The 17,671-nt window shown below is 46.8% G+C and overlaps 1 long non-coding RNA gene across 1 annotated transcript; it reads left to right on the top strand.

Annotated features, from left to right (window-relative positions):
- The first annotated feature begins 431 nt into the window (after nt 1–431).
- LOC143819675 (uncharacterized) lies at nt 432–15,403 on the top strand. The gene is made up of 4 exons (XR_013225038.1): nt 432–546; nt 1,678–1,818; nt 4,733–4,865; nt 15,297–15,403. It is a non-coding gene; the product is annotated as an uncharacterized LOC143819675 (long non-coding RNA).
- The last annotated feature ends 2,268 nt before the right edge of the window (nt 15,404–17,671 follow it).

Below are 17,671 nucleotides of genomic sequence, written 5' to 3'. Positions count from 1 at the left end.
ATCTTTCATATAATATTGAGGACTAAATCCATATGATAGCACTGATAAAATCATTAAAATCCCATCAGGAACTGATTCTTATGGATATGTCTTTTTTTTTCTCGTTTCCAGATAAATGTATAATGTCTTTTCAAGCCCTTTATCTTTAATTTATATCAGAAAAGTATTTAATTAAATCTTCTCCTAAGGAAAGCTGAAGGAAAAATACTTTTTATCAGTGTACCAAAGCAACTGCTAAGGTAACAAGAAACAAAATTGTTGAATATGTTTCATAATTGAGGTCAAATGTGTCATAAATAATATTCTGTTACAAGCAATTTTTGTAATCCATGGACATACCTCATGGAGTAGCATCATGGTGGTGCCATACCTCAGTGGATAAGCTATGTCAGCTGCTGATGACTACTCTTCTTCCTTCCATTTTGCCTCCCAGTCTGTCCCTTGGTGCCTTCATTGACCAACATTGCTCATGAATAAGCTACTTTGGTTCCTGATACAAGATGACTGCAAAGATAATACTAGGTTACTATATGTATACTGAAAATTGTAAGTAGTTAATAAACCAATGTCATTTCATCTTAGGTTGACATAATTTAATTTACCATAGTTAGTGGAGTGGCTCCCACATTCAAATGGTCACACTAACAGTTGTTAGGTTAATCAAACCATAGTTTCACATGATGTTTGAATCGAGGCAATATATTGTTTCTAGTCTTTAAGTATAAATGTTGAGTTAGAAGTAAGCAGGCAGTATGCAATGAAACTGTGGGGTGTACAGCTCTTATGTTTCCCTTGTAACACTGATCCTAGGAAGGGGTGGAAGTTAATTAACTCTACATATTCTGTATAACAAAGAACTGAGATGGAAGCAGTAGTTTGCAATGCTAAAATACTGTGTTCCGAGATGAAGCATTTTAATCAGACTGACTGGAAACAGAATATCTAAGCAATTTAAAAGTTCATTAGCACTGAGCAGCAATCAATTTTTGTTAATTAACATCTAGTCAGAAACCAAAGACAATATATATTACTGCATAAATACTTCTCAGTAAACTTTCTGTACCACTTAAGTGGGAAATGCCATCCATACCTACTTGATATTGTTGGCAGAGTTTAAATTTGCAAAGAACAGCCAAACACCAAACTGCTTCAAAGAATAAAATAGTTTTATGCAGAAGAGAACATTGTATCGGAAGAAAAAGCATGATATTTCTAAGATACACATGTGTATGAAAAACCTTCAGTTATCTCAGATGGTAATGGGAGTATGGTTCATACAAGAAGGGTGAAAATGGTGGCACAAGCTAAGTGTGACCACTTTCTAAGAACCAGAGAGAGTCCAGGGAAACTCTATAGGACTGATATTAAGGATGTAAAAGCCCTCCAGGTGATAGATCAGAAAGACAGAGTCCTTTTCTTGACATTGGCCAATTTTTCTAAATTTGGAAATGAATTAAGAATGAATTAAGAGGCTACATTCCAAAGTTTGAAAATGTTCCCTGTAAAAGAAAGCACTTTGAAGACAGTTCCAGATTATTTGTCTTCTGGGTAAATTACTGCCAACTAGCTTAACTGCTATCTTGCTGCTTTATTTGAATACTGTTCCAATATTGCAAAAATTTAAAGGTGTCTTTGAAAAAGGGACTTACAGATTCACTATTCACCATCTTTGAACAGAATCTTTGAATGATCAGTCAGTCACCATCTAGAATTCTGCAGAACAACTGAGCAGGAATTTGGAGATGGAAAACAAAGGAAGAGATGAAACAAGGCTCCTCAAACATTGAAGGAACCAAAACTGGACCAAAGAATTTAATGGTATATAAACCTGTTGTTGTTGTTGTTGTTGTTGTTGTTGTTGTTGTTATGAAGTGCTGTTTTTTATACGCTGCTTTTCACAACTCAAAGGAGTCTCAAAGTAGCTTACAATCACTTTCCCCTCCCCACAACAGACATCCTGTGATGTAGATGAGGTTGGGAGAACTCTGAATTTCATTCCTAAGATTGATTAACACACGAAAAAATTACCCAGTACTACCTTGTCCTTATATCAGAACTTCCCTACATATGAAAACCCATTTATATGAACAACTCACTCATGAGGGAGATTATTTCCTTAACTTTCTCCCTTAATAGCGAGTTTCCCACTCTAAGATGGCAATGTCCCATATGCAATCTACTCTCTTGAATATCAGAATCAAATCTTAGGAAAAGCTCATGTGTACTATGAGTATTATGAGTATACAGTATTCTACAGTATTCTACATATCTCATCTGGATATTGACATGGCTGGCTTGGGCAGCACCATCAAGAGTGTGGCAACTTTGGCTTAATGAATAACTGTCAGTAGAATCAAAATTACCCTGAGCCTTAGAGGGTAGGTTGCAAGAGTGAGTAAGGAAACCTTAGAAGCACTCTGCTAGGCTTAGTCAAGGCCAGCTAGATCCCACCACCAGAGTTGAAAACATCCTGAAAGGCAATAGACTCTGCATTGGCAGAAATCTTATTCACTGAAGGAGAAAAAATAGCAGCTGAAATTTCTCCCACAGGCTTGAAAAAAGATTTTCCTGACCTATTCCACAAAAGAGGCTCCACACTGGGCTGCAGGCTGGAGTTAGAGCTGGGGCAGGTTGCCCAGCCTCTTCCTGCTCCCACATGGGCCCATTATGCACGGCGATTTTGGGTCACATGGAAAACGTGGAGGGGGAAGATGCGAAGCACACCGGTTATGCACGGGAGGGGGTGCGATGGTGGCAAAACACAGAGTAACCGATTATGCACCCCGGTCACCCGGAAGCTGTGCTTTCTTCCGCGTTTCGCTGACACGGCTTTTTCAGCGGCATGCACCGAAACTGCGGCCAGTTGCAGCTGGCTCCGTGCATTATCGGTGATTTTAGTCGCCACCATTCCACCCTGAATGTGCATTGTTCCCCCCGTGCATAATGGGTCATGGGGGAACACTTGTCCCTGTGTACCTCATCCACCTCAGATCTGTGCTCCCACACAGAAGCCGGGGCAGCAAAGTTCCCGTGTAGCAGTAGTCCCTGTGAGACTACACTGTGGATGCTTAGGATCAAGTACAAATGCACTACCAAAACTGAAGACTAAACTATACATTACAATTTTTGTCCAGGTTTTCTGAACCCAACTTGCCTTAACCAGAATCTCACAGTTGCTTTAGGGAAAGACATTGTGAAATCTGCCAGAACCCAATAGGGCTCAGAAAGATAGCATAGGAGTGCACCTTTCCTGAGTCAAAATTTGGGGAAAAGAGATTAAATCCATCAAAAATGTCACATGTAGTTTAGTCCTAAGTAATTGTCCTGGAAATTGTCCTGATGCCCTGCTATTGTCAGATCAATAGCAGGGCATCAGTCAAAAAGTAGACCTTTATGCAACTCCTTAAGGACTGGGATCCTTGGTTCCAGTACACAGAAAAACCAGGATATTGTACTCTATGTCCCAAAGGAGACATTACAATATTCTGTTAATGGCTTGTTTGCACTACATGAAAGCTAAAATACAAATAACAAACCAAGCCAGCTAAAGCTGCCAGGAATGTTGTTCTTGTGCTTGGCTCACAATCTAAAATAGGATTACAGTCAGCAAAGGATGCCACAGTTTAATATTCTTTGAGATAATTATTTTTCTCTGAAGTCAAGATTCCTGCAAAGTACAATTCGCTTCAGTTGATACCCGTCTTGGCTTTTCTTTTTACTTGAGGCAACATGGCTACACTCTAAATTTAGGGGAAGGGGGATGCAGAAAAACATACTATTTCACATAGAGAATACCATTTGCTTACTAAGAACTAGAAATGGCCCACACAAAGAGCCCAAGCATTAAACTTGGCAGGAGTGTATTCAGCCAGCCATAAACATTCCTTGAGTATCTTTCCTTTATGGAATCATATCAGGTTGTTCAACAGCAGCTATTTTTAAGATTTGGAGAACAAAAATCCAGATTATAGTCATAGTTTTCTAAAATACCAAAGCAAGTATCAGTTCTGTAATCTTTCCTAGATCTAAAATGTTTATTTGAAACATTTTCAAATAGCTATTGTATCCTGAAGATGCATATAAGCATGTTAACTCTATTCCATATTTGAATACATATGTGTAGGGAAATGCATTTGGGTGGAGAGAGTTGGACTGAGAACAATCTTCATCTTTAGTTTTTAGAAGTTTTTTCTCTCTCTTAGCAGAGAAGAGGCAGGAGGGAAAGAGTCAAGTCAATTGCTTTCTAGCTGCACCCACCAAGGCTTTAGAAATGCAAATGGCAGGCCTGGCCAAATGTTCTGGGATGGTTAAACTAAAGGTAAAGGTAAAGGTATCCCCTGTGCAAGCACCGAGTCATGTCTGACCCTTGGGGTGATGCCCTCTAGCATTTTCATGGCAGACTCAATACGGGGTGGTTTGCCAGTGCCTTCCCCAGTCATTACTGTTTACCCCCCAGCAAGCTGGGTACTCATTTTACCGACCTCGGAAGGATGGAAGGCTGAGTCAACCTTGAGCTGGCTGCTGGGATTGAACTCCCAGCCTCATGGGCAAAGCTTTCAGATGGCTGCCTTACCACTCTGCGCCACAAGAGGCTCATGGTTAAACTACCCCTCCCACAAATAGAAAAGTGACATCTAATAGAGTTTTTGAGATTGACAACCCCTAGACAAGATTTTTCCGGAGACTTCAGGAAAAGCTTCTTTGACCTGACTTACTCTGCCCTGCCTTGCAGGTAGGCAAACAGAGATATTAAATAGACCCAAGGAAGAAGAGGAGGAAGAGGAGAGAAAGAGCTGGTCTACCAGAAGGAGCCCTAAATCAGCTTCCAATTGCCTTTCCTCTGCCCACAACAGACACCCTGTAAGGTAGGTGAGGCTGAGAGCCCTGATATTACTGCTTAGTCAGAACAGCTTTATCAGTGCTGTGGCAAGCCCAAGGTCACCCAGATGGCTGCATGTGGACGGACCATAGTATACACAGGTGGCGATCCTCTCACAAGCTAAATTCCTCAGTCTAACCAGAAAGAGGGGGTGAGACCTTTCAGCACCCATGTTTTGAATCTTACTGAAGAGCATTTGTTTTTTGTTGTTTTAATTTAAAAACAGAAGAACAGAAGAGAAGCCATGTTCGATCGTGCCAGTGGCCCATCCAGTCCAACTCTCTGTTTCACAAAGTGGCTAAAACCTAGGTGCCATCAGGAGGAACTGTTGTCTCCAACCACCAACAATGCAGAGTATCACTGCCCCAGATATAGTGTACATTGTGGCTAATAGCCACTCATGAACCTCTGCTCCATATGTTTGTTCAGTTCACTCTTGATGCCATCAATGCTCAGAGCCACCACAACTTCCTGCACCAGTGAATTCCACCTGTTACTTATCCTTTTGGTGAAAAATTCCTTCATTTTATTTCCTTGTTCTAAGCCTACTGCTTATTAATTTCATTGAGTGTCCACAAGTTCTTGTATTGTGAAAAAGGGAGGAAACTACGTTTTTCCTGTACTTTATTCCATACATAATTTTGTAAAGCTCTATCGTGTCACCCCTCAATTGCCATTTCTGTGAGCTAAAAAGCATTATGTTGACTTTCCTCCATCATTTAATTTGGCATTCTGATATATAGTTCCTTTCTCTCCATTTCTGTTGTCTTCTTTTAGCAGTAAAATATAAGTGCTGAACAGCCCCGCGACCGTCAAATGTTCAGTTCTATTTTTTGATAATAATGAATTCTCATGAGAATACATAAATGCCTTCTGACAATAGCTTGAAGGACCTGCTCATACTCTCTCACATAATACACAGATTTTAAATGAATTTTCTCTCCAGCAGTTCCAAATAATTGGCTCCAATTTTCAAAAAATAAAACTGGCAAAACATTTGCCTTTGTTTACTGCAGACTATCTTGTACATGCATGATCTGCTAATAAAAGACTTGTTGATGTTTGATGATATTAACTAGTACAGGTCAAGTGCTTCTTTGTAGCTGAAATTTTAAGTTGACTCAGACAACTTTTGGGCAGGAGGCAGCTTATAACTGCACACAGACTGGTTCCTAGCCCAAGGCCAGCCAGCTATGTCTTCTGGCTACCACTCTGGGGATTCAGTTCCTGGTATGCTGCTACTTTTCATGCAAGTGCTAAAAGCTAGATATGATGGGGGCAGATACATGGCACCAGTTATCTGTGAACATGTAAGATTTTCAAGGTATTTTTTCCCCATCAGAATAATATCCATTGGTAATGTAAATTAGGAAGTGTTCCAGTTTTGAGAAAGTAAACTCCCCCAGGTGGCTTTGAGGGCCACTCCGCACCTAGAAAATATATTGAAAGGCTTACCTTTTGCTGAGGCCATATTTTTGGCATTTTAAATGATGTCATCAGCATCCAGCATCCCAGCAGCAAACCGGCAGCTACATCCTCCAAAAGTGGATTCCCCTGACTATGTAGCCTGAGCAAGAGGAGTGCAACTAAGAACTATATGCTAAGGAAATGTGTGGAGGTGAAGCAGCACTATCTTTACCTCCTGTGCCTACCCTTCTACCTGTCTCCCTCTCCCTTCTCCCAGGGATGGGGCTTTCTTTCTTTTCTTTTTTTTAAGGCAAACTGCCTGGAGCAATGAATATGCATTAAATTGTCCAGGCAGAGCAACAACAACAAAAAATACCCCACCAGTAAACACACAAAGCATGCCTCTTTAACCCCCCCCCCAAACAAAAAACCGGGAACAAGATTACTTATTTAACATTTCAAGGCTCATAATTCCAAAAGGGGTGGCAGTAAAATAAGCACTATGCATCTATCATTAGATGCATAGGCATGACAATGGAGAAGTTTTATTTTTTTTTTAAACTTTTAAAACATGGAGAAAGGTGATTGGCTGCCTGGCTTGATTGACAAGCGGAGAATAGTCACATATATAGTGCATTCCTCTCTTCCGCCAGTTCAAATACGCATGTGGAATGTTAAAGCACAAGAAGGCAGCAGAGGAAACCAAGTGAGCCAGGAGGTGAGGAATGGCTAGAGGCATGATTTTTTTTATAGCGTTAAAATCACTGATAACACTTGCTGCCGCCACAAGCACAGGCGCCTCCCGGCCCAGGGCTACGGAAGGCCTGCGGTAAGTGACTGCGGGATTTTCCGCAGCTTCCTGGGTAAGCCGGGGCTGCGGCAGCCTGGCACTGTGCGTAATTGCCAGCACCAGGCTTGTCAGCCCTCCCAGCCCCAACCCTACAGTGTCCCTGTAGGGACACCCCGCACGCCCCTGCAGGCTCCACGGAGCCCTGTAGCTGGCAGGGGCGACCCCCTGCCCCCACCTGGGCTTTTGGAGGGGGCCTCGGCCCCCCACCCCCTCCCTGAGCTGTCCATACCTCACCCCACCCCTGCCACTCCGGCGGGGCATCCTGGCCTGGCACAACGGGATGGCGGCAATGCACAGTAGCTGCCACCTTGCATGAGGCTTTAGTCCATCCCCATTCTCAGAACAGCCCTTAAGCAAATCTAGTTACTAACCAGTCCTGAAAACCAACTTGAACCTTTAACATGGAGCTATTATTTGCAACATTTAGAATCACAGAGATCAGCCTAAAGCATCCATGATAATTATCTGCCAGCTGCTGCTTAAAGACTGCCACTGAGGGGCAGCTCACCACCATCTCAGACAGCTGATTCCACTGATGAACTACTTTGATGGTGGAAATATTTTCCTTGATATCTGGCTGATGTCATTCTACACCTAGTTTAAAGACATTACAGTCGGTCTCTGCTGTCAAGAGGAACCACTCTCTGCCCTCCTCCAAGTGACAACTGTTCGAATACTTAAAGGGAGCAATCAGTCCCCTTTCAGACTCCTCCAGGCTGAATATTCCCAATTCCTTCAGCCTTTCGTCATAGGACTTGGTCCCCAGGTCCTGGTCATCTTGTCACTCTCCTCTACATCCTCTCAATGTTTCAATCTAGCACCTACAATAGATGAGAGTAGGCATCAGGAAAAACTCAAACAGGAGGGCATTTCACAGAGAGAAAAATTTTACCAAAGGATTTCATGAAACTTATTTCACTTTCTGCAGTCTGCTCAAAGAAGCCCCGGAGAATCAGCGAAGGGGCCATTGCTGCCGCGGGGAAGAAGAGTGGCCAGAAGAATAGGCCGGGGGCGGGAACTACAAGCCCCAGCATGCATCGGGGGGACTGCGCGCAGGCGCAGTTGCGGAGGAGCGGGGGCTGAGCGGGCGCCTTTTAAGGAGCCGTTGGTCTCTGCTCAGCCTCTTCCCGCTCAGACGGCCCCGGCAGCGCGTCGCGAGGCAGCTGGGGTGATTGGAGAGGCCTGCTCTCCTCGCGACGTTGGGGACGTTCGGCGGCGATCTCAAGGCCACGGAAGAGGAGCGTTTGAGCCCCTTCCTCCCTTGACGATCCGGAAGAGCGCGGGATTCAGCCGCGGCTAAAAAAAAAAAAAAAAAACCTCTTTTACCTTAACGGGGCCTTGTGCTTTGAGGGAATGGGCCCGAAGGATTCCCGGGGGGGAAAGCCCGGGGGGAAGGGAAAACAGCCGGCGGCACGATCCCGCGGTGGGGGAAATCCAGCCAGACGGGCGGCAGGGCCTCGTGCCCAGAGGCTTGAGGGGGGAGCGGAGGCGGCCCCTTCGGTGGCGCCAGGCCTCAGCGCGGCCTACGGGACGCGTGGCACTTCTCGGCGGCAAGCCGGAATGGCTGCTGCCAGTGCAGTCCCACAGGGCGAAGACAGGCAGATGGGGGGGAATGAGTTTTCTCCTCAGCCGCATGTCGGTCAGCCCGTATTGGGAAGCGAGATGCATCCACCCTTGGGTGGATCTGGAGGTGGGAATGGTTTGCCCCTCTTACAAGGGTTGGATCCTCACCTGTTTAGGGATGGGGGTTGTGGCTTACCTGCTTCAGGGGCGGGGCCCTCAAGAGTGGGTAGCACAGGTCCAACTTTGGGCACACCTGTAAGGCGGCCTATGCCTGGATACGACCCCAGGTTCCTTCAGGGACCTGGAGTGGTAAGGGCACAGGGTCAGGATGGTATAGGGCTGGCTTGGTGGCATGACCCTCAGGCCCCAGCCAATTTGTCTCCATCTCAGACTGTTATGTCTTCAGGCCATCTGGCCAGGAGGGATCTGTCACATTGGGGGTTGGTAGCCCAAGGAGGAGGTAACACCGGACCTGGGTGTGCTTCCAGTGCAGTTGGGGCCCCATTGCCCCATCAATCAGTGGGCCTGATGCCTCCTCAATCGGTGGGCCTGACACCTGGTGGACATAGTCAAGGCAGTAGCTCATATTGGTTACCTATGGCTTCTGCGAATTCAGCTAACCAACAAGGGGTACAGGCTGGATACAGTTCTCAGCGTTTATCTGATTTTCAGTCTTGGGGCAATATCCCAGGGTTGCAAATACAGCCTACTACAGGGAATGCTTATCCTTTACCCCAAGGACATTCAGGTTCTTTTGGTCAAGTGGCCATGCCAGGGGATAACTGGCGACCCCAGGGCATGGCTATGTCAAGGGGATATACGAGTTTGGGAGCGGGCCAACAGTGGCACACTCCAATTCTTGGGGTACAACACATTCCTCCAAGTCAGAATCCAGCAAGGTGCACTTCAGTTGGGGTTCCAGCTGCGACTCAACAGCGGGCGCAGGCTGCTAGTAACACAGGCAGCTCTGCCATGGTGCAGCAGGCTCAGGTTAGTGCAAACAGCAATGGCTCTACTCCTGGTCACCAGGATCGGGCTACTGTGTTAACCACGAGTAATGTTATCCCTCAGCAGGGTCTGGCTAATGTAGTTGCTATAGGCACTACTACTTTTCAGCAGAGCCAGAGTAATGCTACTCCTCAGCAGGGTATGGTTAATACAGTTGCTGCAGGCAACATTACATCCCTGCAGAGTCAGGTGGATCAGGTTAACACAGTTGCTATAAGCACCATTCCCTCTCAGCAGGGCCAGACTGGTGTGAGTCTTGCGGGCACCTTGGCTGCGGGTACCTTGGCTGGTCCTGGGGATGCGCAAGCTGCAGGTTCAGAGCGAAATGATGCAGATGCGCATCAGAACAAAAAGAAGAAGGGGAAGAAACGCTCTAAGGCTCGACATACGTCCAGTACTTCGGGTGAGTCTTCTTCTTCAGAAGATGAAACTTCTGAGGGCCAGAGGGATGGTTCCTACTGGCTTCAGGGTTCGTTGGTTCCGGGTGTCCCTATTTGGTTGATGAGCAGGCGTGATTCTTCTGACACCTACTATGCTGAAAAGCTGGGGACGGGTCCATCACCGAAACCCCCATTGGGTTACCCCACAGGCGAACACCCCCCAGGCACCCATTTAACTAGGAAGATACGGGAGCGAGCTCTGGACGGTTATTATGTTGACGTGTTTGACATGGTACCTCCAGAGGGTGATTCCCCGAGAACGGGCCCGAAAAAGAAAAAGAAGGGTTCCGCACAGATTGATAGATCCTTTACCAATTGGATGAGGGGATATACAGAGTTCACGCGCCTGATTGTTGGGGCCTACCCAGAGAGGGGTTGGCACCTGGTTAGCCATTTAGCGCATGTTTTGGAGGCAAAGTCACTATCAGGTGATGATGCAGCCATAGCATACGACCTGCTAGCCAGGGAGCGAGCATCGGGCAACATCCAGGCACGGTGGGATCTTAAAGATCACGATGCCTGGATTGTTAAGGTGGGACCGTATGTCCGCAGAGCTGAGTCAGATAGACGCAGGCCGGCGGGCAGACGTGAATTCAGGGGCACTTGTTGGGAATACAATCGGGGCAATTGTCAACGCCGCAGGTGTCGTTTTGATCATTGCTGTGAGGCATGCGGCGGGTCACACACAAAGAAAGATTGTGACAGGTCTACAGGTAGCAAGAACCCCTTTCGAGGGGGCCGGCCCTCTGCCAAAAAAGGGGGAGGGTCGGGATCAAAGCCTGATGATACCACCAATTGAAGTTCCTCCGGAGTTACGGTCCTTGGCGGCAACCCCCATTCGGCTTCCAGCGTTACTCGCACTCCTGACGCTATATCCGAATAGAGAAGCAGCGGACTATCTGGCCAGAGGATTCTCTGAAGGTTTTAGGATTCCTTTTACTGGTCAGAGGGTGGCCACGACCTGTAGGAATCTGAAGTCTGCAGTCCAATTGCCGGGTGTCCTTGCTGCTAAGATAGGTAAGGAATGTGCGGCTGGGCGTATGGCGGGTCCGTTCACTGAGCCACCACTGCCGGACTTGAGGGTGTCTCCTTTAGGGGTGGTGCCGAAAAAGGCGCCAGGGCAATACCGGCTGATTCAACACCTCTCATACCCCAAAGGGTCATCAGTGAACAATGCAATTGATCCAAACTTGTGTACGGTTAGGTATGCATCTTTGGACCATGCAATTTCCATTGTTAGGGCATGTGGAAAAGGAGCACTGTTAGCGAAATGTGATATTCAATCTGCATTTCGGTTACTACCAGTGCATCCTGATGATTTCTGTCTTCTTGGTTGTTGTGTGGAGGGTAGCTGGTATGTGGATAAGGCCATGCCTATGGGTTGCTCCATATCATGCGCGGCCTTTGAAACATTTAGTACCTTTCTTGAATGGGTGACTAAGGATAGAATAGGTTCTCCCCACATCACGCACTACCTTGATGATTTTTTGCTGGTGGGCCCTGCTGATTCTCCGGCATGTGCGGAACGCTTACGGATTTTCAAGGACCTAGCAAAGGAACTGGGTGTTCCTTTAGCAGAGGAAAAAACGGAGGGGCCAATCGTTAGGTTGACGTATCTGGGTATTCTTTTGGATTCAGAGGCGGGCTTATCTCGTCTTCCACCAGACAAGCTATGCAGACTGAGGGAGTTGCTGGGGGAGGCGCTTTGCAAGAAAAAATGTACACTTAAAGAGATGCAGACCTTATTGGGTCATCTCAATTTTGCTTGCAAGGCGATTTCACCTGGCAGGGCCTTCTGTGCACGTATGGCTAGGTCCATGTCTGGAATTAGTTTACCCCATCATCACATTCGTTTGACCCAAGCTATAAAAGACGATTTGAAGGTCTGGGTCGAATTCTTGGATCAGTTCAATGGTGTGTCAATATGGCAGACACCCATTTCCCCCGAGAACTCCCTGCAAGTGCATTCGGATGCTGCAGGTAGTCTTGGATTCGGGGTTTATTACAACAACAGGTGGTGTGCCAGGCGATGGCCAACAAATTGGATTGACACTGGTATTGCACGGGACTTAACATTTTTAGAAATGTTCCCTATAGTGGTAGCGGTTGTGTTATGGAGTGATCTGTTTAAGGATTGTAGAGTCCTTTTTTGGTGTGACAACCAAGCGGTTGTCCGCATCATTAACAGACAGTCCAGCCGCTCGGATAGAGTTATGCGCTTAGTGCGAGCATTGGTGTGTACCTGCCTTAAGCATAACATAACCTTTGCGGCTAAGCACGTCCCGGGGGTGAGCAACGAGGTAGCAGATGCTTTGTCTCGGTTCCAGGAACATAGGTTTCGTGCTCTGGCTCCATCAGCGAACCTGGCGCCGGATCCGTTTCCGGAGGAACTGTGGACACTTGGCAGCGAACCCTCCGGCAAGCGGTGACTGCATCATTGGCACCTGCTACTCGACAAGCATATTCCAGGGCGGTGCAGGGATACATACAATTTTCTGTGTCTTGGGGTTGCTTCCACCCCCTCCTACCGCTGGAGGAATATGTACTTCGTTATTTGGTTCACTTACAGTCGCTGGGAGCGGCTCCAAAATCTTTACAGGTTCAATTGGCAGCATTGTCATTTTTCTGTAAAGCTCAGAACTGGTGGGACCCAGCTTCATCATTTGCTGCCCGCCGGGCCATTGCAGGTTGGAAACGTTCGGCCCCCCCTAGGGTGGATTGCAGAAGACCAATTTCTCTTCAAGTATTAAGAGACTTATTAAAAGAACTTCCGTCTATTTGTGAGAGCGAGTTTGAGTCATTGCTCTTTTCAGCGGCTTTCACTGTAACATTTTTCGGAGCATTCCGGTGCAGTGAAGTGGTATCTGCGTCCAAAGCAGAGCCGGGGAACAGAGCTTTGACTTTACAAGATGTTACGGTCACGGATCAAGCCCTTTATATTTGTCTGCGGCGTTCAAAAACAGACCAATTGGGAAAAGGGGCTGCGATATATTTGCCTGCTACGGCTGAGGGGCCATGCCCTGTCGTATCCGTAAAGGAATACCTAGCGGTTCGCCCACCTGTGCAAGGACCTTTGTTCTTACATGTTGATGGCACGTGTCTCTCCCGCTACCAGTTGACTGCCATCTTGCGTCTGGCCCTAGGTAGATTAGGGCTCCCGGCGGAACAATATGGAGTTCACTCATTCCGTATTGGGGCTGCTACCCAAGCTGAAATGGTGGGGGTTCCCGGTGCCGACATCAAAGCTATGGGGCGGTGGAAGTCGGCTGCTTATAAGCGGTATATTAGGAGGGATCTCCTTCTCTGAATTTTATCTTACAGATTTGCATCCTCCTAAGCCAGTTATATGGATAATCGGGCACAGCATCGTATATTGGGCCGCGCAGTACGCCTCTGCATCAGGCTGGGATGACTGCTTGGGTCTCGGAAGTTGGGCTCGATTCGTGTGGAAAGGCCGAGGAGGAATGCGATGGAGTTCCTTCGTGGACACGCTTTGGAAGGCCATGCGGCGTGAAGGGATGCCGGACCTGCTTGTGATACAGCTCGGAGAAAACGACTTACCTGAAACATCTGGCCGTATCCTGAAACAGATGATCCTTCGGGATCTGGAAGACGTCCGGTCGCGTTGTCCATGGATGACAATTTGTTGGTCGTCCTTGTTGGAACGTCGCACTTGGCGAGCAGCTGTCCACCCAGATAAGGTTGATCTTGCAAGACGGCGTGTAGACAAAGCAATTGTTCAATTCATTAAGAGTTCGATTGGCTTCGTTGTGCAACACCATGACATATCACATCGGCAGGCTGCTCTTTACAAGTGTGATGGGGTGCACCTGTCCGAGTGGGGCATGGACATTTGGCTCCATGGAATTCGTCATGGTGTTTTGGATTGGCTACAAGGATGAGCTATGGCGGAAGCCCTTAAGGCATTGTGCCTCTCAGGCTTAGTGGCGGAATTTGAGCAAGGGGAGGGTCAATTGCGGGGCGGCCAAGCTTGCGCGCTGGCCTCCCCTAGTGTTGGGGGTCCCCATAAGGGACCGTGTGCATGTGGGCCTGATTGAAGGCTCACATTTCCGGGGGGCCGGATGACCCAACAGAGGCGGACGCCCAGTAGGGTTACTCCACAGGCCTCCTCCCATTTTTCCCATCCTGCATTTATGTCCGGGTTTATATAGGCTGTATAGCCAGGAGGACCCGTTGAGGGGCAGGATGCGAGCGAGCTAACTGGCGGTCGGATGACCACCAGTGGGCAGACCCTCTCCCATGCTAGCCATGCTCAATTATTGATTAAAGGCTGTGGCCAAATTTTTGCCAATCAGTTGTATGTGTTCTTATTAAGTGATATATTCACCTGCAAAGCAAGAAGCCCCGGAGAATCAGCGAAGGGGCCATTGCTGCCGCGGGGAAGAAGAGCGGCCAGAAGAATAGGCCGGGGGCGGGAACTACAAGCCCCAGCATGCATCGGGGGGACTGCGCGCAGGCGCAGTTGCGGAGGAGCGGGGGCTGAGCGGGCGCCTTTTAAGGAGCCGTTGGTCTCTGCTCAGCCTCTTCCCGCTCAGACGGCCCCGGCAGCGCGTAACCCACCCTCCCTCCCTGTTTTTGGAGTTTGAAGTTATTTATGTTAATGTATTAATTGTCACAGTCTGCGGAATTTGAGCAAGGGGAGGGTCAATTGCGGGGCGGCCAAGCTTGCGCGCTGGCCTCCCCTAGTGTTGGGGGTCCCCATAAGGGACCGTGTGCATGTGGGCCTGATTGAAGGCTCACATTTCCGGGGGGCCGGATGACCCAACAGAGGCGGACGCCCAGTAGGGTTACTCCACAGGCCTCCTCCCATTTTTCCCATCCTGCATTTATGTCCGGGTTTATATAGGCTGTATAGCCAGGAGGACCCGTTGAGGGGCAGGATGCGAGCGAGCTAACTGGCGGTCGGATGACCACCAGTGGGCAGACCCTCTCCCATGCTAGCCATGCTCAATTATTGATTAAAGGCTGTGGCCAAATTTTTGCCAATCAGTTGTATGTGTTCTTATTAAGCGATATATTCACCTGCAAAGCAAGAAGTATGTCAGAAACATTTCACTTTTGCCATAAAGAAATATGTCAGAAATTTAATGTTCTTAAAAAAAATACTTAAAATACTTTCCTCCTTTAGAGTTCCAGGAATGTAAATGGAGCACCAGAATTTCAAAAGTCAGCCACTGATGACCTTTAAAAATAAGAGCAAGCTGATCACTGTCTGGAGCTTTAATGAGCTGGTATGATTTTTGTCTGTGATTTTTACAAATCTGATTCCCACATACTTCTTGACTAATTGCATGATAAAGTTTAAACAAACACCAGGATAAATAAGCACAGGCTGCTAAGTGGTGAAAAACTTAAAAGCCATTTACAATTATTTGTGCTTTTGCTGAATTTTATTGACTTGTCATGCAATGTCTTAACCATGCTAATTGCCTCCTTTGGGAATGTTAATAGGACAAAACTACATAGCAGGCGCCTCTGAAATAAAGAGGGATTTATGGGGATATTGTGTATGAACTAGCTTATTAAAATGCAACAGAAGACCATCTTTGTCAGCCCCATAAAACATGGTGTTCTCTACTGCTGATAGAGCATCATGTCCTGGGAATAAGTAAATCCTGCTTATGCAGTGTAAGGTCATTTCTGTAAAATGATGGGATGAAAACTAAGAACACACACATTTGTGGAAACAGGTGGAAGCTGGGATAATACAAAGAAAATCCTGTAGTGTTCAACTTGAGGTCAGTGTTAGGAATCTCACCCTATGAGACTAAACTAACTCAGACAAATATTAGAAGGAAAGCACACTATTCTCTTGTGATGTATGCAATAAATACACCACAAATCTGAAATGAAAACATTTATTAAGACCGCCCCCCCAAAAAAAATTAAAAATGGTATCACATTGTTTTTGGATTTACAGAAACAGTGCAGCAACCATGATTATTACCAGTATGGCAGCTGTTGTTGTCATCTTCTGATGCACGATACATCTGCTGTATTATACAGCCCTCTACTATATGATATGTTGTATTTATTGGACATCACAGAGGTAATAATGCTGGTAAGAACTGCCCGGATTACTGTGATGTGAAATATCCTGGAGCATCAAGATGGCTCAGATCTGTGATGTTAGATACCCTAGAGCAGGGGTAGTCAACCTGTGGTCCTCCAGATGTTCATGGACTACAATTCCCATGAGCCCCTGCCAGCAAATGCTGGCAGGGGCTAATGGGAATTGAAGTCCATGGACATCTGGAGGACCACAGGTTGACTACCCCTGCCTTAGAGTGAAAAAGGATAATCTGGAAAGGGGGAGGAATGAAAAAGTGAATATGGGGCCATCATTGTTGAGACAGAGTTAGCGTTTAAGGGCCAGATTTTATAAAAGTAGCTTCAAGGTCTGTCAGGGGAAAGAAAGAGAATGAAAGAGTTTTAGTGTAAACTGGATTAATACCATTTGTTGTGGCTTTTGCATGGAGCCCATGGCCCTTGGAAGCATTTTATAATAGCAGCTTCACTTCTCCAGTAGCCCTTTGTAGACTTCCTGACAGGATGTGCAGTCATTGCGGTTTGGTAGCTTCTAAAGATCTAAATTTTATATGGCAAGACATCTGGAGATTTAAATTTGGCACTGAAGGCTTCTAAGGGCGAGGACAGGCACAAAATGTACCGAGTGGTAACAAAACAACAAAAAAGGTTGGGCAGCCGTATTATTGCATTTAATTCACACATGTATCTCCTTCTCCAGTGTTCCATAGTTCCAAAGTAACCAGCTGTAGAAGCTGGCTGTGAGCTCCATTGATTGGCTGCAGCTAGTCACAAGGCTTCTTCCTTCCTCGATCATAAATCCTTGGAGAAGCTTTAGATCAGTGGTCCCCAACCTTTTTATCACTGGGAGCCAGTCAATGCTTGACAATTTTACTGAGGCCCAGGGGGTCTTTTGCCGAGAGACCTTGCCACTGCAGCTTGAGCCCCTGCTCTACTTGCTTTCCTGCCGGCACCCCTGACTTTTTGCCACCTGCTGGGTGGCGTTGCTGGCAGCAGTTGTGCAGTGCCATGCCAAGGGGGAGCCCCAGCCATGGCAGCCACCGGAGAGCACCAAAAGTGAGCCGGTGGCAGAGTGGCAGGGCAGCCCCCAAGGCAGCAGCTGGGGAGGAGGACAAGGAGGAGTTGCAGCCTGGTACCGGCTGGTCCACGGAACGGTACCAGTCCCTGGACTGGGGGTTGGGGACCACTGCTTTAGATAAAAGCTTTGTCATAGCATTGTATGGAATTTCCTGCAAGAGCTATTGTGGGCAGTCTTGCCTTGAGCATCTGAAGTTATGTTAGTGAAGCATTTTCTGTATATGACACACTAAACTATCAATCCAAATTTAGAAACATGCATGCTTTGGGAATGCTGAATCTTTTTTTTTCTTTTTCCTCCCCCAAATAATTCCACGCCATTTTCATTGTTACTTACAAATTATAGCTGAGATTACACTGCACTGATCTATGCCTCTC

This window comes from Paroedura picta, chromosome 10 (assembly GCF_049243985.1).
Source record: "Paroedura picta isolate Pp20150507F chromosome 10, Ppicta_v3.0, whole genome shotgun sequence".
Classification (NCBI taxonomy): Eukaryota; Metazoa; Chordata; class Lepidosauria; order Squamata; family Gekkonidae; genus Paroedura; species Paroedura picta.
Note: the sequence above shows the minus strand (reverse complement) of the source record. Positions and strands in the feature narration are given on the sequence as shown.